At 45.0% G+C, this 22619-nt stretch overlaps 1 long non-coding RNA gene across 1 annotated transcript in view; it reads left to right on the forward strand.

Moving 5' to 3' along the window:
* LOC147668990 (uncharacterized) overlaps nt 1-22619 on the forward strand; it is a 37737-nt gene that overhangs the window by 11765 nt on the left and 3353 nt on the right. Inside the window, exon 2 of the long non-coding RNA XR_015303759.1 lies at nt 14883-15064. This is a non-coding gene — a long non-coding RNA (uncharacterized LOC147668990). The remainder of the gene's footprint in view (nt 1-14882; nt 15065-22619) is intronic.

Here is a 22619-nt window from a genome sequence, read left to right on the forward strand (position 1 = left end):
ACCACAAGCTGGTCTTCTTCTTATTAGAAATTAAAGAAGACACAGGGAGGCCCGCTGAAATTCTTAGGAACACTACATATCCCGACTGGTCAAAGTCAACCCTCCGGCTCTTCTTGACACACTCCGCTCATCCTACCCAGTTCTTGATGCGGACAGCAATACAGCCTGTAAGCAATTTAATGGGTGGTTGGATGCCGCAGTTCAGGTCACTTCCCACAAAGGAGAGAGACTTTCAAAAGGAAAACCCCCTCACAGCCATGGTTCTCAGAAGCACTGAAGGCACAGAAACAGACGTGCAGAAGGGCAGAGAAAAAGTGGAGAACCAATTACGACACCAAGCTCAAACAGGAATATAAAGCAGTCCTAGCCAGCTATAAAAAATTAACAATGACGGAAAAAAGCAAATACTTTGTGCAAAAAATCAATGAGTCAAAAAATTCTAGTAAAGCTCTCTTTGCCACTGTAAAAAAAACTATAAAAAATTGGAAACAATAGTTTGGAAGCAATGTCGTAACACATTGGGTGAACTCTTTGTCAACAAGGTATCCTAAGTTTATGACTCCTTTAAAAGTCACCACACAGATAACGCAGCCCAGGCTCTCTCACACCTAACAAATCTAGCGGAACAATCAGCCCAATTCACACTGTTCCATTTCATCCCTCCTACAGCAGGTAAATTCGGCAAGAGGTGCTTACCACTAATTCAGGCAGTCCAATGGACCCTTGCCCGCCTAAAGTAATGCAAGTCCAATCCATACTATACAATGCCACACGATTCCACTCAACGTCATATAATTTGGAATAAGAGCTGGGTAACAACGCAGTCACGCATAGCAAATGTCATTTCTTTTTACAGGAGGCTTTAGAGGTGGGGCTTCTTTATCTATTCCAATACCACGGGAGGGGATTGGTGTGGGAGGAGTGTGAAAGGGACTGTGTGTGTTTCGGGAGGGGGCGGGTTGAAGAACAGAACACGCTGATGTCACGAGGGGGGATATTTCAGCCAAGCGTCCTGGACATGAATAATGTCCCAACTGTGGGTAGCATGAAAGCGGAGGGGGAGGCGGGGCTTTTAGAGATAGTTAGAGACGGAGACAGGACGGTTGGAGAGGGTAAACAATCCCGCGACCACGAAGAGGCAGAGTTAAGAGGGGTTTGAGGGACAGACTGCCAAGCAAAGAGACAGCTCACTGGGAAGCGGCGTACACGCCCTGTGGCCACAAAATACCAGAGAAACTGGCAGCAGTAGAGAGAGTCGGGCACAGAGACAGCCCCGCCTACGGAGGGCGGTGGAATGATGGTAGCCCACAGACTAGTGGGCAGAGGAGGGACTGCTAAATAACACTACGTGGGTAGCTTTGTAGTGTAGTTCCTATATTCCCAATAGGCATCTGCGCATTGGAATAATATAGACACCAGTGTAGACCTGGAACTGAGGTCACCTAGGTCTCTGATGACTATATTAGACTTAAGTGTTTACCAGCTAGCTCAGAGGTCACTAGACACTTTCTCGAATGTGCAAGAGTGTTTTACGCCTCCTACTTAGACAAGAAGGGATTAGTTTCTGACAACCATACAACATGACAACTTTGCATCTCCATGAGTTAGGAGGGAATCTCCAGAGTCGTGAAAAACAATAGAGGGGATGTTTCACTCAGTAAGTTTGTGCATGCTTAGTTTCACCAGAATATTAGAGAAAGAGAGACGGGCGTTTTCAATAAAAGATGGTATTTATTAAACAGTCTGTTTACTCGTACATGAGAAGTGAATTGCTACGATCGCAATACTTGTCATAAAGTAAAGTGCGTACAGTACAAAGAGTAGCATAAAATAATATTGTAAAAGCATAATATAGTTTCTAAGCCATAAGATGCATCTAAGACGGTTTAAAATATATACTGTAATAAAATACGAAACTTCCTCAACTGGTCCTTCTAAGTTACGCCTACCCCGGTGTACCTAACCTAAGTCTAGTACTGGGTTGAAGTAAGTGAGAAGTACTTTAAGTTAAATCGTTTTGCTAAAAATTTATAAAACCAAGAATTCTCTCAGCGTCTAATCAGCTCCAAACCTTATCTAGAATGCGAGAGGACTTGTATCTCACTCGGAACTCGATCTCCCGGCTTCCCGCGAGAGCAGTCGGGAAACACCGGAGCTGGATTTCTCGGCTGGAGAAAAGACAGCGTCTATCCCAGTGCGTCGGACAGGAGGGTCGCCTTCCTTCAGCTTCAGTAGGACATCGGGCGTGAAGACGGTCGATCTGCTCCATGAATACCACCGTGTGTTTTACTGGAAAAACCTGGGCATATTTATACTGTACAGGTGCCTGGCTTGATGTCAAGAGGTGGGCAAGTTATCGACAATGCAGACATGTTAACGTCAATGTAGACAGGTTAACATCAAGGTAGACATATTAATGTCAAGGGTGGGCATATTAACGTCACTATATGCACGAAGTGCGTCTATCCCTCCATGGGTCGGGTACAAATAGATACTGAAGATGTGGGTGAAATCCCCCGGGACTTACAGTGGGCTGATTTTGTCTCAGAGCCAGTTTTGTACTTTCTAGGGGCTTGGTGGAAGAAGAAACGCCATGTAAGGAGTGCGTCGACTCTTACTCTTATATGGGCTTGATTCTAATGTCCACATAGGGGTTTGAATGATTGAATCCGTTATCGGGCATGAATCGGGCAATTTAGATTACGGACCTAGATAAGAACATGACAGCTTGGGGTGCAGAAAGAGAGTGCCGTAGAAGATGGGTCTTAAGAGATGTGAACTCGGCTGTTGAAAAAAGCCCAGCGCTGATCGAAATCCTAAGAGGCGTACCAGGGCATCATAAGAAAGCGGGGCAGAGTAACAATGGATGAGGGAAGGACCGGTAACAGAATACGAGGAAGGAGGGCAGAGGGGCGGCAGGCCACAAGAGGAAATATGCTGGTGAGGAAGGAGGGAGAAGCACAGAAACGAGCGAGAAAAGGGGCTGGCGAGGGTGAAAGAAACGGTCAGTTCATTCGGAAGGGAGGGATCGTCGAAAAAGGGTTGTGAAGGAACAGCATACGAGGACAGAGACGAGAACAGCACAAGCAGGAAGTGGTATAAGGGAGGGGGTGGCAAATGGTGAGCACTGTCGCGGCCACTTTGATGTTCTCAGTGCCACGCGGCTCACTGAGAACAACAAAGCGGCCGCGAAAGTGCTCCCAATGGCTGCAGGCTGACAAATAGTGCACGCGCCCAGCGCACATGCACTGTATCTCATCCGCCTGCAGCCTTTGGCAGCACTTTTGAAAACCCCTTACTAAACTCTCACAGAGCAACGCATGTGCGTTAGCTCAGCAAGACCTAAAAAGGAACAGGACCTGCACTACACTCCCAACATGTTCCAGGAGGAATGTTGCTCCATCAGGTGATTATCAGAAGTTTGATAACAACAAGAATAGTGCACAGAGGGAGTCAAATGTTGAAGTTGAAGAGACAAAAAAAACTGAGATTAAGAAAGGGAATAGAGAAGGAAGAAACAGGGGAAAAGGAAACTTAGAGTTATAGGAATCCTTACCTGACAGTTATATTGTATTTTGTTCCTCCGAGGGTGGCAGCCACGCTGCACTGCCTGGTCATCACCAGAATATCTTGAAAGGAAGTAAACAAATAGTTTTGCTTCAGACGATCACATTTCATCCCATCTTCCAAATAACCGTCCTGAACTTCCAAAACAAAAGAATCTCTTGTTCTCTGGAAGCCATTGCCAAGCAACTCTGGTTATGAATAAATACTTTTTTTGGTTCAAGAACCACGATCCTTTGCTGGGAAATGTCTCTGTGAATATGGAGTGCACCCACAGTCTCAGAGAACAAACCCTAACAGCCCAGTCCACGTCTTCATAACCCCCATTTTTCCATTTAGATCCCATGAAACTTCCAAATCAAAACAATCTGGTTCACAAAAGGCATGTTAAAGTCCTTGTACATAATTCTGTCCACCATTCATAAATAATTCAACCAGACTCTTAGATTTTTCCAAACCATGTTCTCTGAGCAACTGCAATTCAAGCTCAAGCTGATGCAGAGTTCGAATGAATGAATGAATGAATGAATGAATGAATGAATGAATGAATGAATGAATGAATACGCACTTATATAGCGCATGACTACCCGGAGGCATTCCAGCGCATTAGACAACCTAGTCATTACTCAACGGTTCAGGAAAACAAAAAGGTCTTTAAAAGTTTCCTGAACCTCAGATGGTTAACTTCCAATCGTATGGCATCAGGAAGCTGGTTCCAAAATTTCGCAGCCTGTAGGGAAAAACGTCTGCCACCCATACGGGTCCTTTTGATCCTAGGGACATTCAGAAATTTCTTATTGCTGGACCTTAAAGTCCGTGGAGTTTGATGGAGTTTGAACATAGGTTGTACCAAGGCAGGTCCGGAATCTATCATCGACTTATGCACAATAGTCATAGCCTTGAACCAAATCCTTTGTTGCACTGGCAACCAGTGCAGTTGACGTAATGCTGGCTTAGTCAAGTTCCTCCTAGGGATGTCCAACAGCAGACGAGCCGCACAGTTTTGGACTGTCTGCAGGATTTTAATCGTTCCCTGAGGGGCACCCAGATAAACTGCATTCGCGTAATCAAGCCGCAATAGGATCAGGGCCTGCACCAGGAGGCGCCTGGCTTCAAACGGGAGGAGCTTAAGAATCTTTCTTATTAATCTTATTAGGGCGTAACAGGTGGTTGCCACCTTACGAGATTGAACCAGGAAACTAAGAGTTGGGTCTAGCCAGACACCTAAACTCTTAATTAGTTTCTTGTGGGAAGGGGGCTGGCCAAAGCTGCTAGGCCACCAAGCATCCACAGTAGTGGGTGCATTGTGCCCCAACATCATGACCTCGGTTTTTGTACTATAAGCTTCAGGAAGGACTCGTCCATCCAATCGAGTACTTCACTTAGGCATGCAGAGAGATTATTACAAGCAGAGCCCTGACCAGAGTGAAATTACTAACTGGGTGTCATCGGCATAAGTGACCAGTTGCACCTCTCTGGGCAAAACCACCTCAGCCAACGGCCTCATGTAGATGTTAAACTGGTGGGACTGAGGGAGGCTCCCTGGGGGACGCCGCAGTGCAGGGGCATCTGGGTTGAAATTACCTCCTCCTCAAAGACAGCAAAAGTTCTGTCCGTGAGAAAGGAATGAAGCAATTTCAGGGCCACACCAGATACCAATTATGTCACTTAACGTTTGAATCATGACTGTATGATTGACAGTGTCGAAGGCTGCGCTTAGGTCTAATAGGATGATGGCTGAACAGCTTCCAGCATCCACAATTTTCCTGGCTTCTTCGACCACTGCAATGAGGGCGGTCTCTGTGCCCTGTTTGCGCCTAAAGCCCGTCTGGGTGGGGTGTAAGGATTTGTGGTTTTCCAGGAAGGTGGAAAGTATAGCGTTCACATGTTTTTCCACCAGCTTACTAATGCCCTGCAGCAAGGAAATGGGGCGATAATTTGTCCAGTCCTCCGGGTCTAGATTAGGTTTTTTTAAAATAGCCTTCCACTCGTCTGCTTCCAAGGAGGTGGAACAAGACCCGATGCCATGGAAGAATTAATTACCTCCTGAATGACTGGCTCCACCGTCTCTGATACCCTCTTAAGAATGGTACGGGGAGCAGCATCGGCGGGGGACCCGGACTTAAGATTTCCCTGCAGTAACTGCAGTGTTGAGCAGTCGAGCGGATTAAACTCCTCAAGCCTAGTCATCCCAAGAGGGGGAGGGAGGAGTGGTACCGGGTCAACCTGCTGAAACAAGGAGTAGATTTTGGTCACTTTAGTAGCAAAATAATTTGCTAATTCATCGCAACGTTTATGTGCGAGTAGTGGCTCACTGAATGCTGACCAATGGGAGCAACAAGGCATCAATGTGTTGGCGCTTTGAATTTATAAATTATTTAAAGGTGTGATGCGGAGGGTCAGTGTCTTGTGAGCCCTACAGGACGGCGACCCAAGGACTATAATTTGGAATAAATCCTTCGCAAGACAAAGCTTAGAATATTGAAATGTTGAGACCTCCATTGAAGTCAACGGAGCAGCAGCAGCCTCTAAAAACGGATATAGGCCCGCTGCTCTCAACATCACAATGTCCTAAAACACAGCCTCTGCCTTTCTCTTTCCCCTGCCTCTCCAAAATATATGGATTGGGCAGGAGAAGGCAGAGGATAGAGCCTACAGCAGGGCACACAAGAGCCTCCCCCCCTTCCTCCTCGCAGTGTCACTGGCGTCTAGGAAGGAGGTGGGGTTCTGCTCATCTCTTGCATCTCTCCGGCTCACCTGAATGATGAAAAGCAGTTTAGCCGAGCCCAGGGAGAACCAGGGACTGACTTCAGCCTCTTTTCACAGCTATTGCTGTGAATTTTCAACAATTAACCGCCATGGTCCTGCATGCATGCAGCTGTTAACTGTTGAACATTCACAGCAACAGCTGTGAAACAAAGGTTTCAGAGTACCGGAGGTGTTTCAACCCCCTCGGTCTCTGGGACACCGTTGTTTTATTAATGAACACATTCTGCCCTCATGGGGCAAACAGTGTAATGACCTTGTAGTTAGCCGTAGCAGGCAATACTGCCCATTAAAGGATCGCTCCCTTGATAAAGGCCATTGCCTTTGGAACTACAACAAGCTTCAAAGCTACATTAAAGGTTTCAAATAATTACTGAAAGCATAAACATGGTTACTAAGTCAGAGAAATAATTATCATAATATTTGCAGGAGAATCACATAAAGGTAACCTCTAAAGTATATCAAAAGCCAGAATCAGAAATAACTCTATCTGTAAAGTCAATAGACAGACCACAACAACAAATGTGTGCTAAGAAATAAGAAAAACTGTTTCTATAATATCAAATAGCAAACTGCCATAGAGTCTGCTTAATTAAAAATCAAGGAAAAGTTCTTAACAAAATCAGTAAGAGGACTGACATGTAGTTTGACTATAGGAAAACTGTAAAATAAAACAATTCCAGGAAATATCCCAAAACAGTACATTTTATAAGTTTTAAGACAGAGAGAACACATTATTGACATGGTTCATGATGAGGTAAAAATGACAGCAACCAATGAATGTTCATGAAAACATGGCACAACAAAATGTAGTTAAATAAACCACACCTACAAAATGAATAATTAATTGTGACTCTTCCCCTAAAAGCCACAAGTCATTTTACAAGGTTATTCCCTAACATAATAACTGGATCTTAATCACAGTTTAAGTTTCTGGCCATTCATAATTGACCCAATTTGTACGGGAACATTTGCTGACAGCTCATTAGTTGTTTATTAGAAATAACCGAGGCTAGAGTTAACAGCTCGGCACAAGCTCTGCTAGCCTCGTATCTGTGCAACAGAATTTTTTCAGTCGAGCTGGGGGAAGCTAGTTCAAAAGCTTTCAGTTCCCCTTGCGGAGTGCCCCAGGGGTCCTCTTTAAGTCCAACCCTTTTTAATTTGTATGTAGCCCCATTAGCTGAAATCATTAGGGCAGCTGGCTTCACACCGGTGTCTTACGCCGACGACACCCAGATTGTGGTGTCTATTAGCAAGGATGTGAAAGAGACAGCGGAGAAATTCAGATCCTGCATGGTACAAGTCAGACAATGGATGCTCACCAATTGTCTGAAATTGAATGGGGATAAAAGTGATGTTCTGGTGCTAGGGGGTGATCCAAACATCTGGTCCCCGGAGTGGTGGCCTGATAGCCTGGGCAGCTGTTCGGTTCCAGCAGAGAAGGTCAAAAATCTGGGTATGACCTTAGATATCAATCTTTCCTTCGACACCCAGGCCAGTAAATTGGCTTCGGCAGTCTGGTTCATTTTAAAAATGATTAAAAAACTATTGCCCTTCATCCCAAAGGATGCCAGGAAAAAGATGGTAACTGCCCTTGCCCTGTCTAGGATAGACTATGGGAATGCCCTGTATGCCGGAGCTAAGCTGCAAATTCTATCAAAACTTCAGCGCCTGCAGAATGCAGCTGCAAGGCTGGTGCTAGACATTCCTAAACACGAGCCAATTACCCATAAATTAAAATCCCTGCACTGGCTCCCTATCGTCAAAAGGATTCAATTTAAATCACTGTGTCTGGCCTACGAGGCGCTCCAGGGGTCTGGCGCTCAGTTCTTAAAGACCCGTCTGAAACAGTATGAACCCTCCAGGCTTCTTGTTTTCCAGTCAAGCCAAATTGATCCTGGTGCCCAGATTCAAAAGAGCCAGATGGGGAGGCAGAAGTTTCCTTCTACATACAGCAAAAGTTTGGAACCTGCTTCCAATTTCTATAAAAAACAGTCCATCCCTGCTTTCTTTTAGAAAAGCAGTGAAAACCTGGCTTTTCACGGTAGTCTGCTAGAGGGCTTGATCAGGCCAGAAAACCTTCTTCTGTCTTAGCGCCAAGATGCCCTCGGGCATTCGCGCGCTCTATAAAATAATAAATCAAATCAAATCAAATTAAACCTGCACTACTTTTCCCAAGAGGGGTGGGTTGGGAGCTCCCGTCAGTCTGACTGTGGAACGTGTAGGACATTTATTGATTAAAAGAGATGCTGGATTCCCATTTACTTCTTCTACAAAAGGGCCACTCTGGGTGACCTCTAGGACTGCACCAAGCATGCAATCCTTCTCCCGTCTCAGGCACCGTCATTGTGTCTGATTCAGTCCAGTAGAAACTCCTAGTGTAGATGCAAGTTGTAGAAAATCCTTATTAATCACTGAAGGATTCTGTTGAAATCCTGAATTTGTTGAGAATTTGGCCTTCTATTCTGTATTGGGCTGTGGGACCATCGGGACTGAAGGCATGTTCCAATTGATCTGCCTTTGATTCTGCATGCTCGTCACAAAGGCCAGTTGGGCTGGGACCATTGACTGTGACATCCCATTGTGTGCCGTCTGATTCATGTTCCAGTTTCCCAGGTTCCTGCAAACATCGCAAGGATCATCTCTTATTCTGCACATTATTAGTGTTTGAGGTATTTAAATTGCCAAAACATCTGTGTTGGGTTTATATCTGTATATATACATCTGTTTTGGGTTTATATCTATAACTAGAATCAGAAACAACATTATTACACTTAGCAATTCTTCTTACATTCCACAATTTTCCATCTTGAGTAATTACAGAATTACTAAACACTTTTTTGATTTGTATAGGTTTACCAAACTTACATGACCCTTTCATCATCAGACCTGGTCTCATAATCCTTACCCAATCCCCCACAATAAAATGATGAGTTTTGACCTTCCATTTTTTACTGTACCAACTCATGGCCTTGTGTTGCTTCGCTTCTACTCTCTTAGCTGTATCATGTACACATTCTTTAATGTCCAGTTTACCTTGACACTTATTCTTAGACCACCATGGACACATTGTTGAAGGTGAATCTCCTCCTTTGAGTAGTTTAAATGGACTAAGCTCTGTGGTTGTATGGGGTGTAATTTGATACACCCACAATCTCTCTCTTAACTCATTCATCCATTCACCACGCGTTCTCACCACATCTGTTATATAAGACTTCAACACCCTATTAGACCGTTCCACCTGGCCATTCTCATGTGGTTCATATAATGATATACACTTGTGTGTAATATCATGTTCCTTTACGAAATTCTCCATTTCTAATGATTTCAATTGCACCCCATTGACCGTAACTAAACTCTCTTTAAAAAAACAATCACCGCATTGGTAGTGGCATTGGGTACAAATTTTACTTCTAGCCATTTTAAGTGGAAATCAATCAACACTAGCGCATATTGTGAATTTTCTGGTAAATTCTTAAATGGGCCTGAAATATTAAAGGCTAACTTTTGCCACGGCATGTCTGGCCACTTAACAACCTTTAAAGGTGGAACATTAGTTTTTAGCATTTTCTCACTCGACACACACTCTTACATTCTCTTACTGTCCTATCTATAAATGCATCCATTCCAGGCCACCAAAAGAAACTCCTAATCAACCTCTTCATAGAAGATATACCGGGATGTGTCTTATGAGACAACTTGAGTATGACATCCTGTATACCTTGTGGTGGAACACATTTGCCCTAACTTAAACAAAAAACCATTTTCCCATTCCAATTCATCCGCCACCCTTGCAAATGGTAAGAGCTCTTCTTTAATTAAATTTTTTTTAGGCCATCCTTCCATTATATATTTTTTAAGAGTACTCCACCTATCCTCTATCCTGACACAACTGTCCCACTTCTCCTCTGTAATCTCTTGAAAATGGTCACCCATCACATCAGCAATAAATTCTCCTTCCTTAACCACATCCACCTTGTCCTGTTCACACAGCAGACGAGATAGAAAATCGGCAGTGACATTTTTCTTTCCTGGAACATACTCTGTGCTAAAATTGTACTCCTGCAATCTTGATGATAACCTCGCAATCCTGGCAGTAGAATGCCAACCGCCACCTGTGGACAATATATTAACTAGCGGTTTATGGTCTGTCCTAAGGATAAATCTACAACCCCACACATATAACCTATAATGTTCCACCGCCCACACACACGCGAGCAATTCTCTCTCAATTGCTGCATATTTCCGTTCACACTCGTTCAATGTGGGTGAGGCAAAAGCCATGCACAACTCCTCTTTTCCTTCTCTTTGGGACAGAATGCCCCCTAAACCATATAAACTGGCATTCACCGTGATTATGCACTCTTTCTTCATTCTAATGGGTTTCAATGTAGGAGCATTAATTATATCCATCTTTATACATTCAAAAGCCTCCTGTTGTTCATTTGACCACACATTTTGTCTTAATAAAACCCGCAATGGTTCAATTTTAGTCGCAAAATTTTCCACAAACTTACTGTAATATTCACACATACCTGTGAACGATAACAACTGATCCTTATTAATAGATTATGGGGCTTTAACAATTGCATCTACATTAGTCTTCTTTGGAACAATTCCATTTCCAGACAATGTGTGACCCAAATACTCGACTGTACGTTTGAAAAGATAACATTTGTGTGCCCTCAATGTGAGACCATGGCTCTCTAACCTTTTGCAACACTTCATCTAAATGAAATACATGCTGAGTTTCGTTCCTTGAGAAAATTAAAATATCATCCTGGAAGCATTTGACAAATTCATCCAAATCTCTAAATATCTGGAACATCACTCTTTGGAACACTGACGCGCCGACGCCAGGCCAAATGGCATTCTCGTATATTGGTATAGGCCAAAAGGCGTAATTAACGCTGTGAGTTTCTTTGACTCCTCCTCAAGTTCTATTTGGTGGTATGCTGATCGCAAATCTAACATTGCAAATATCTGGGCTCCCTCAAACATTGATACAACTTCGTTAATATTTGGCATTGGGTGACAATATTAGAGTTGAGAGCTCTAAGGTCAACACATACTCTCCATTTTTGATCCGGTTTGCGGACCAAAACTATGGGGGAAACCCACTCAGCCGATTCAATAGTTTCAATAATCCCCTCATCTGATAATTCTTTAACATATCCTTCAATTCTTGTCCTACACTAATTGGAACTCCCCTAATTTTTTGTTTGATAGGTGTGGCATTTTCCTTTAAAACTATTCTATGATAGAAATCCTTTAATTTCCCTAACTTGTCACAAAACACATTCTTGTAACTGTTTACCAATTTCTTCTCTTTATCATTACAGTTATCGTTGTTACCAATGGTGGCAATCTGATTATATAGTGTATCATCACATAAAGAACTTAAAGAACTACCGCCCCATCTCACTCCTCCGTTCCCTGCCAAAGTCATTGAGAAAGCCGTCAATAATCAGCTCGCCGCCTTCCTTGAATCCAACAATTCCCTCGACCCCTCACAGTCTGGCTTCCGAGCCAATCACAGTACCGAAACCGCCCTCATCGCAGCTACAGACAACATCCGAACGCTACTGGACAACGGAGAAACAGTTGCCCTCATCCTACTCGACCTCTCCGCCGCCTTCGACACAGTCTGTCATAGCACCCTCATACAATGCCTCAGCAATGTCGGAATACAAGGAAAAGCTCTGGACTGGATCATCTCGTTCCTCGCCGGAAGGACTCAGAGAGTACGCCTCCCCCCATTCAAATCAGAGGCCACCGAAGTCATCTGCGGCGTTCCACAAGGATCATCTCTCAGTCCCACCCTCTTCAACGTTTACATGAGTCCAACATCCATCGCGCGACAACACAACCTCAACATCATCTCCTACGCAGACGACACCCAGCTGATCCTCTCCCTCACCAAAGACCCAAACACCGCCAAATCCAATCTACACGAAGTAGCCGAATGGATGAAGAACAGCCGTTTAAAACTAAACTCGGACAAAACAGAAGTACTCATTTTAGGATCATCCCCCTCTTCCTGGGACGACTTATGGTGGCCACCGGCCCTGGGCACAGCACCCACACCTACAGATCACGCACGTAACCTGGGCTTCATACTAGACTCCTCCCTCTCGATGACCAGACAAGTCAACGCCGTCTCATCTTCATGCTTCAACATCCTACGCATGCTCAAAAAAATCTTCCGTTGGATCCCCACCGAAACAAGAAAGACAGTCACCCACGCACTGGTCACTAGCCGACTGGATTATGGAAATACCCTTTACGCCGGAACCACAGCCAAACTACAGAAAAAACTCCAACGCATCCAAAACGCCTCAGCCAGACTCATACTGGACATCCCCCGTCAAGCTCACATTTCCGGTCACCTGAAAGACCTCCACTGGCTCCCCGTCAACAAGAGAATAATGTTCCGTCTCCTCACCCACGCACACAAGGCCCTCTAGGACCTAGGACCCGAATGCCTCAACACAAGACTGTCCTTCTACACACCCACCCGCCAACTACGATCATCCAATCAAGCCCTCGCCGCAATTCCGCGCATCCATAGATCCACCGCGGGAGGAAGATCCTTCTCCTACTTAGCGGCGAAAACCTAGAATCCTCTCCCCACTCACCTCCGCCTTACACAGAACCACCTCTCCTTCAGAAAGCAGCTTAAAACCTGGCTATTCGATAAGTAATGCACCCACCCTCCCTCAAGCGCCTTGAGACCCTCTGGGTGAGTAGTGCACTATACAAATTCCTGAACTTGAACTTGAACAATAAAGTGACTGGTTCTTTTGCTCTTGGATTCAATATAATTCCTAGTTTATATTGATCACGCCATCCCAGGACATTAACCCCTTTCCTTGCAATGTACAGTTTAATATCAGTACTCCTATGCTTAAAACAGATTCTCACTCCAAAGTAACCCTCAACTTCAATCTGATTGCCTTCAAAACTTTCAGCCAAAAAGTCAGATGGTACTAAATTCTCTAAACACAATTGTTCAACTGCTCTACAAAATATTGATGTGTGATAATTGTCCACTGGGACCCTGAATCTACCATTAACACTATGTTCACTCCACAAACTCTAAAATCACCATTAGGTGATTTCCTAATATAATCAGGAACTCCATCAATAATAGAAACAACAAAACATCTATCTACTTTGTCTGTTTCATGTACAAGATTAGGCCTGTTTACTTCATTATTCGCAACACATGACACTGCACCTCTGGAGGGTGTGACATTACGTCTAATGTCCCGACATACACTTGTGAAGTGCCCTACTCTACCACAGTTCCTACATTCCTTGTTGATTGCAGGACAACCCGGAAATGATGCTAAATGAGACTTATTGCCACATCTAAAACAAACCGCATTGTTCCGTGTTGACCCTTGAACATTCCTGTACATCTTAGTGTTCGAACTTCCTCGATAGTTGTGTTGGAAACGTGTGGGTTGTCGTTGCATTTGGTTCTCATTTTTTGGTTTAATATAACAAACCTCCTCCTCTGCCATTTTTTATTTGCATTGTCTTTGACAACCTCCATCCATTTTTCCGACTGTTCTAATGCCTTTGCTTCTGAAATTGCCTCAGCCAAACTAGGATTTCCTAAAACCCATAATCTTTCCTGTATTGTTTTATTTTTAACATGTACTATGATTTGATCTCTTATCATTTCATCTGTTAACAACCCAAAATTACAATGCAAAGATAAAGATCTCAATCCTGTGAGGAAGTCATCGAAACTTTCATCATATTTTTGCTCTCTAGTATAGAACTTGAATCTGTTTAAAGCAATACTTGTAACAGGCTTAAATCTTTTTTCTGTTCTTAATAAAGCCTCATTATACACATTCAAATTATCACCGCTTCCATAGCTCTGGGAAGTAATTTGAGGCAATGATCTAAAAATATCTTGCCCTCCGAACCTAAACAATGCAAAAAAATACTTTTCTTTCTTTCTGCCCCCATGTGTTCGCCATCTATAGCCTTTATGTTTGTGATAAATTCTTCCTTCCATCTCGCCCAAGGCATGGGAGGATCACCGTTGGACTGCAAAAACTTTGCTGGGGGTCAAATTGCATAGTTACACGTTGTATTAAGAAAATGTAACTCTCAGAATTAAATACAGTATATATGCATCAACTAAGTTTTAAATGTGTAACTATATATTGTGTGATAATAGAATGATAATTGTTATACTATGACTCTAAACATATTAATATCATTTGAAAATACCCTATCATTTAAAAAAAAAATTAAATACCACATTGTAAAGAAACACCACATTAGTTGTCCTTTGCGTTGAAATGAAGAGTAATCACCGTGTAGTATTTCTTCGTAGAACACCAGGAAGAGAAGCTGGCTAACTTTGAGGAATAAATGGTTGCGTAGTGTTTATTTGTAGTTTACCAGAAAATGAAGAATAAATTGCTGCGTAGTGTTAAACTGTAGAAAACAAGAAAAACGAAGCATTTAATGTTGTGTAGTCTTTAGATGTAAATCACCGTATTTGTTTGTGTTTTGTTTAAGAACAGTTGCCCCGGTGATAAAAATGCCCGCTGATGACATCAGACGTAAGCGTGCTATGTCCTGACGAAGATCAACGCGCTGACTTGTGTAACGTCTCGACGAAGATCAACGCGCTGAAATCATTGCCAAGACTCGGTTGCCATGGACGTTCGTCGGTGTTGGAATTCTGCAGTGCCGCTTAACAAGCGTGAGTGAAACTCAAAAGATGCAACAAACTCCCAATGTACACGATGCGGTGCCAAAGTAATGACCGTCTTGTAAGCTTCCCATAAAACTGACGGGGAACCAACAGATGCAGTGTTTTCCGCAAAGAAGTATTTTGAGGCTTTGCGGATTTCTTTTCGAATTTACGGGACTTGTAAGTATCTGGGGTAAATAGGGTAAAGCCTCTTACGGGACATTTGGTGGTAGGAGTAGGTTAACACTACTGGTGAGTGGTCTGATATACCTCTGGGTTTGATCGTAATGTCATCAACGTTCTGCAGACTGGTTTCCGATGTCAAAAAATAGTCTATTCTAGATAGACTGTTGTGTGCATTTGAATGAAACGTGTATTGTTGTGTTGTGTGATGGGTATGCCTCCAAATTCAACCAGCCCCAGTGCCTCCGCGAAACTCTGCAAGCGAGAGAATCCAGGTGCCTGCGTCCTCACCGGATATCTGTCTAACTTAGCATCCATTGTGGTATTAAATCCCCCCGATAATAAGGTCTCCTTCCGGCAGGTCTCCTCTCGCCAGTGGTATAGCGTCCGATATGTGCCCATTGTCCGTTACATACGCCAGTGGTCCAGTGTACAGGAGGCGGATCCACACACAAAACTTAGGGACAAATCCCAAATGAGGAAGGACAGCGAAAAGGTAACTCCACTCCACCATATCAAAAGCCATCCTCACATTTAGGGATATGACAACCGCCGGCTCTGACAGGGCTGGTGCTTGAGCCATCGCTCCATGCAAGCGTCTGAGGTTTAGCGCAGTGTTTCTATTTGGCATGAAGCCTGATTGGTCCGGGTGAACTAAATGCGGGAGGTGTGCCATCAGTCTGTTTGCCAGTACTTTAGCAAACATTTTTGCCTCCGCATTGAGCAGGTATATTGGGCGATAAGCGGTACACTCTGACAGAGGTTTACCAGGTTTCTGGATAGCCACTATTGTGGCCAGTCGCTGGTCAAGCGGCAGTTCGCCTCTATCTAAGCTGTCGGTGTACATTCGCAGTAAGTGTGAACTGATAGTGTCCGCCATCTGTTTATATAATTCTATCGGGATCCCTTTGGGTCCCAGCGCTTTGCCTGACTGCAGCGAGAAGATTGCGGCTTGCAACTCGTCCTCTGTGAGATCCGCCTCCAGCTTCAAGGAAGCCTCCTGCGTTAGTTTTATGCATTTCTATACCTTTTATGGAGGCTGCTGCCTCGGCCTCGGACATGCCCGATGCCGATGTATAAACATCTCGGAAATGCCCTGCCAATGTGCGTATAATGGCCCACGGGTCTATTGTGAACTGTCCCTCTGCTGCCTGTAGTTGCGCTATTCCCTTAGTGCTCTGCTCTCACCGATCAAGCCAAGCCAGGAGCTTCCCGTCCTTGTCCCCTACATCATATACCTTATGTCTGGTTGCTGTGAGGTTGGACATCGTCTCTCTTCGCAGATGATCCCTATACTGTTGTTGTTTGAGGTGCAGAGTGTGCGTCGAGTCAGGTGTGGGGTCCGTCGAGTGGTCTGTTTCGGCTGAGTGTAATTCTAGCTCTAGATCCATTAGTTCTTTCTTTTTTTCTCGTTTGTGTCCCGTATTGGAGACTATTGCCTGCCCCCTAATTACAGTCTTGTAAGCTTCCCATAAAACTGACGGGGAACCAACAGATGCAGTGTTTTCCCCAAAGAAGTATTTCGTGGCTTTGCGGATTTCTTTTAAAATTTTCGGGACTTGTAAGTATCCGGGGTAGATAAAGTAAAGCCTCTTACGGGACATGTGGTGGTAGGAGAAGGTTAACACTACTGGTGAGTGGTCTGATATACCTCACCAGTAGTGTTAACCTTCGTTATGTCATCAACTTTCTGCGGACTGGTTCCGATGTCCAAAAATAGTCTATTCTAGATAGACTGATGTGTACATTTGAATGAAACGTGTATTTTCGCGTTGTGTGATGGGTATGCCTCCAAACGTCAACCAGCCCCAGTGCCTCTGCGAAACTCTACAAGCGAGAGACTCCAGGTGCCTGCGTCACCATTGGATATCTGTCTAAGTTAGCATTCATTGTGTCATTAAACTCCCCCCCCGATAATAAGGTCTCCTTCCGGCAGGGTAAGCAGAAATTCACTAAGAGCTGGGAATGCCACTGTGTGGAGCGCCGGGGGGATGTATACTGATATCACATTAATAAGCTTACCTTCCCATTGACCCTGTATTGCTGCAAATCTCCCCTGATCATCTTTTCTGGTTTGGATTACTATGAAGGAAGAGTTTTTCCGCACCAGGATACCCGTTCCCCTGGAGCCCGACGAGAACTCCGAGTGTACCACCATCTTATACCCCATCTATCTAATGCCTTACACTCAGTGACTGTGAGGTGTGTTTCCTGCAGGAGTGCCAATGTGGGAGCTTGACATTTCAGGGCCTGTAGCACCAGTCCTCTCTTAATCTTGTCTCCTAGCCTGTGTACATTCCAAGTGAGTAGTGTGACGGGGGTCACCTCAGCTTCAGGGACTGTGTCCTGGGTACAATCAACTGGGGTGTGTGATGCGGTAGTTGATGAGCGTGAGCCGTAATCCAACCATGTTATGTGGAAACCTGTCAGCCAGGGGATATTCCACCATGTTATCATTGCCGTTACAAACTAGAACAAAAAAACTCGGAACCCATACTTCCCAACCCCTTGTCAAACCCTCCCACCCTGCCTCCCTGCCCGACGGACTCTGAACTTCCCGCTACCCCAACTCAGCAGAGGGCTTCATCCCAACCCAGAACAGTGTACTTGCGTGAAGGGGGTAGAAAGTCCATGGAGAAGCGCAGACCTTCCCTTCCCTCCATAGCCCGCATCAGCCCAGTGTCCAAAGCCGGCGCGTCTGCCGCGTTATCTATGTTTGGGTGTCTATTGATCGGCCCGCTTTCCAGTTTTATCCGTGGGCGAGGTCGTCCACTTCTGTCCGCTGTGAACATTCCCGGTCTGATTGCCTTTGATCTTGGCTGCTTGAATCTCCGTTCTCGTTCCGATAGCGTTGGCCTCTATTCCCGCGACATGGTCCGTCTACTCGTCGCCAGCCTTTTTTGCACCGTTTTTTCTTAGCTTGTTCCATTGACACTGGCAGTACACTACTCGTGCATTATTTACACTTATTGTGGTTTTCTGCACCGTTTTTTCTTAGCTTGTTCCATTGACACTGGCAGTACACTACTGGCTTTCTTAATGGCGGGTACGCACACCAATCCTACCCCACCTGACCTCAGCTGACGTGTGGGGACATAGGGGGGTCAGGAGATCCGACCGCGACGGAGGGGCCCTTCCCTGCAGGATCCGATGACAGACACAAAGTGCCTTGAAAGTGACTCTTTCTTTAATTGGGAGTCAGTGTAACGCGGCCAGGGCTGCCCTAGCCGATGCCCTTCTCGGACGCCTCAAAATAAGGCGGGCTGCCACATTCTGCACTCCCTACAGACGGAGCATACACTTGGTTGTTGCGCCTAGATAAAGGACATTACCATAGTCCAGGCGCGACGTCACCAGGGCATGAACCAGAGTCTTCCTAGACGCTACAGGGAGTAGGTCCAAGGTTTAACGCAGGACCTTCAGGATCCCAAAACAGGCGCCTGCTACCCGTCTTGTTTGATAGTCTTAGGAAAGACTGGGATCTAACCAAACTCCCAAGTTCTTTGCCTGCACACAGGGCGTAGGTGACCCCCCAAGTCCTGGGGGCCACCATGCCGATGACAACACAGTCGGGGCCTTACCCACCACAAGCACCTCTGTCTTGTTGCTATTCAACTTCAGGCAGTTCTTAGCTATCCATGCAGCCAATTCTTGCATGCATGCCATGAAGTTGGAGGCAGCCAACTCCTGTGCCTGGGTCAGGGAGACCACCAGGTGCGTTTAATTGGCATAGGATACGACCCTGATCCCAACCCCTCAGCAGTCTCCGCTACGGGAGCTACATAGAGATTAAACGTGGTCGGGCTCAGGGTCGAGCCCTGCAGCACTCCCTGGTTCAAAATGATGACCCTGGAGTAGTGTTTGCCCGGTCTCACCTGGAAGCAGTGACCAGACAGAAAAGATTGTAGGCAATTCAGGGCATTGCCAGATACCCCACCCTTCCTCAGACACTACCAACGTGTGATGGGCTACAGTGTCAAAGGCGGCACTTAGATCCAACAGGATCAAGGGCACCGTTTGACCTGCATCCACAAATTGCCTGATGGATTCAGTGGCAAGAAGCAGCGCGGATTCTGTCGAGTACCCAGCTCGAAAGCCGGACATGGTCCCAGCCCTACTGGCCTGTCTGCATCCCTGGATGATCCTGAACCAAAAGTCAACTCGTCTTGCAGCCCAGCTACCTCCAGAACCTTGGGAGGACTGCCTGCCTTCGATCAAAACCAAGGTCTCCTGGGAAAAGCAGACCTATTCACAAAGTGGCTTGGTATACTGTAGGGGCGTTGTCTGGTATGTAAATACAACAGCTAGGCCCAATCAATTTGCATACTCCGCCTCTATCTGCAAGAATAGCATCCAACACCATTCTGTTCTGTAAAGTTACGAGACAGTCCGCCTGAAGCTCAGCGGTGAGGTCTCAATGCCCCCACCGTATTGTTTACTGTAGCCTCGACAACGTGAATAAGGTGTCTGATGTCTCTGCTATTAGCCATAGGCCCCCAAAATTGGAGGAGTCCTCATAACACGATCCCGAAAAATTTATCGGCAACCATGTGACAGACAAAATATGTACCTTGAGCTGGTATTAACAGAGGAGAAGTCTGAGATGAAAAAGTATAAGTATGGTTACAAGTGCTCTTTCCTAATTGGGCTTTGACATTCTGACCATTCCCTTGCAAACAGTAATGGCCTTGACAGGGTAGAGTCCAAACGGGTGGAGATCTTTTTCGTCCAGCCCTATCTGTAAGGCTGTTTTTGTATCGGGTCAAGTTCCAACCATCATATGCTTGCTTCTCGTCAGGTGGGATCTTCCCACCTTCACCAGTATTCTTTGTCATGGCTACTATTCCCTTCATCAAGGGTTCGTGACCAAACATCAGTATTAACAGGGTATCGAGGTTGGTGCTCATATGCGTTGGAAAACATGGCCAGAAATGCCCAGGAGGATCCTTCATAAGAAAACGGCAAGACTAAAAATAGCATCCCCTTATCCGTGCTGTGAGGCATGAGCCCACAGACCCAACAATCGGTGGTGTTAGTGACCAGTTGATGCTGATGCAACAACTGTATGAATGAATTGTTAAAGTATTCCGTTCTCCTGGTCTGTTCATGTTCAGAGAGGGTATGTAGCTGGTGCGGGGAGACAGTAGTGTGAAAAGATATAGGGTGAGAGGTGGGTGTAGGTACAGGTATTGGCTGCAAAGTGTGAGTAACCCAACCCACACAAGCTAATAAAACACATAGAAAAATCAAAACACATAATACTACGCCACATCTACTAAACAATAATTTACAATATTTCTTTTTCATTTCTGCTCTTTTATCATTTTCCGATTCACCAGAATTCATCCTCTAAAGTGTTGCTCGTGGCAATCTTCCTATCTCACTTAGTTGTGGTTATTAGCCGTCCTATGACACTACAGGTCATGCAGGCCTATTGCCACTACTCAGGTCACAAACCAAGTCTCCTACCACGACCCTGCAACTTAAATTGGATGATTCCAGTATCACACAGGAAAGGAGAGAAAAAAAATATATATGCAATTCAAAATTTGAAATGTAAGTTCAGAAAAAGGAAAAGTTTTCAAATGTCTCTTGTCTTTCTAGGCCAAAGATTGTATTTGTTTTTGTTCGGCGCAGTCTGGTCCTGAAAAAGTGTCTCTGGATCAGTTGTATCTATTTTGAGATGCGATGGTACAGCTTCTTGCAAAACATCATCGTCTTCCTTCTCAGTCCGAGTTCATTCAAGGTACAAACCGGGGGACCCTTTCTCCTTCAAAATCACCTATACCTTTGCGGACCCACTGGTCAAAAGGCAAAGGCAAGGGTACCTTTTTGCAGTGCACACCATGAATGCAGTTCAGTTCTTTTTCCCAACAACCTTCACGGCTGTACGTGTCGTCAGCAGGACCTGTCTTGGCGGTCCCCAGCGAGCTCCAGATTCTTTTTTCTTTGGAAATTCTTCAGACACACCCAGTCCCCAGGTTGGATGGTGTGCCCGGGATCGGAAGAGGCCTGAGGCAAAAGCGTCTTGTACCTGCTGATGGAGAACACGCAATTTAGTGGTGATGTCATGCAAATAATCAACCAACATTGGATACTCTATATCCGAGTACTTTTTGGGCCTAGGGACACCCCAGACATTAGCCTGGCATCTGAACACAATTTCATATTGGCTAAGTCCCACACGAGAATGAACAGCTGTTCGGGTGGACAAGAGAGCCAAAGGTAAAGCATCGGCCCAGGCAAGACCCGTGCTGGCCTGTATCTTAGCAAGTTTAAGCTTGAGAGTGCCATTATAGCACTCTACCAAACCTGCTGACTGAGGGTCATTTGCCGCATGGAATTTCTGCTTAATACCAAGACCTGTACATACTTTCTGCATGATTTGGCCCACAAATTCACTTCTATTGTCACTCCAGACAATTCGAGGTAAACCAAACCTCTGGAAGTATTCCTTCAGAAGGACCTTTGCTGTAGACAAAGCAGTATTATCCTTTAGGGGGTAGGCCTCTATCCATCTAGAAAAAGGCGCACACCACCACAAGGACATCCTTTAGGTTATTGCATCTCTCCATATGAATGTAGTCTATCTGCAACACCTCAAAAGGATATGTTGGGGGAGCAAAATGGCCTGCTGGAGTTGGTGTCCCTCTTCCTGGGTTATGCATTAAACAATGCAATGCTTAACTAGATTGTCTGCACATTTAGGGATTCCCGCATTCTGCCATACCGTAGCCAAAAGCTTGCATATTCCTTTCACACTGATGTGGGTTGGACCATGCGCCATAGTCACTACTGGAAGTACATAGGCGTCTGTTAGCAGCCAACGCTGATGTTCCGACAATTCTATCCAACACCCCGTCACATCTAACATTCCCGTACCATCTTTCCACTTACTTAATTCTTTCTCTGTAGCCTCTTCCTGAATCATTTTCACACTTTCTATTGTGTCCTCACACATTCCTCCTTGACTGACCCATCTGGCAGGTCCAGCAAAATACATACGACTTGTCACATCTCTAGCTGTCTCTTTTGCTATCTGATCCGCGAAAGCATTTCCTTCACCTACGTCATCAGTGATCCTCTTATGTGCACTACACTTCACAATCGCTATCTGAGTGGGCAAGGCAAGTGATTCTAAGAGGTCATTTACTAGCTGGCCATGCTGTATTTTAGTACCGTGTGAGGTAAAGAATCCTCTTTCCTTCCAGAGGCGGCCAAAACTATTGACTACCCCGAATGCGTATTGGCTATCGGTGAACACATTCACTCTTTTTCCTTTAGCCAATACACAAGCTCTAGTCAGAGCTATCAATTCAGCTGCTTGGGCTGAATTCTTCCTAATGCGTGCTGTTTCTACAATTGTATGCAAGGTGGTAAC

This window comes from Lissotriton vulgaris, unplaced genomic scaffold (assembly GCF_964263255.1).
Source record: "Lissotriton vulgaris unplaced genomic scaffold, aLisVul1.2 SCAFFOLD_4458, whole genome shotgun sequence".
In the NCBI taxonomy this organism is placed as follows: domain Eukaryota; kingdom Metazoa; phylum Chordata; class Amphibia; order Caudata; family Salamandridae; genus Lissotriton; species Lissotriton vulgaris.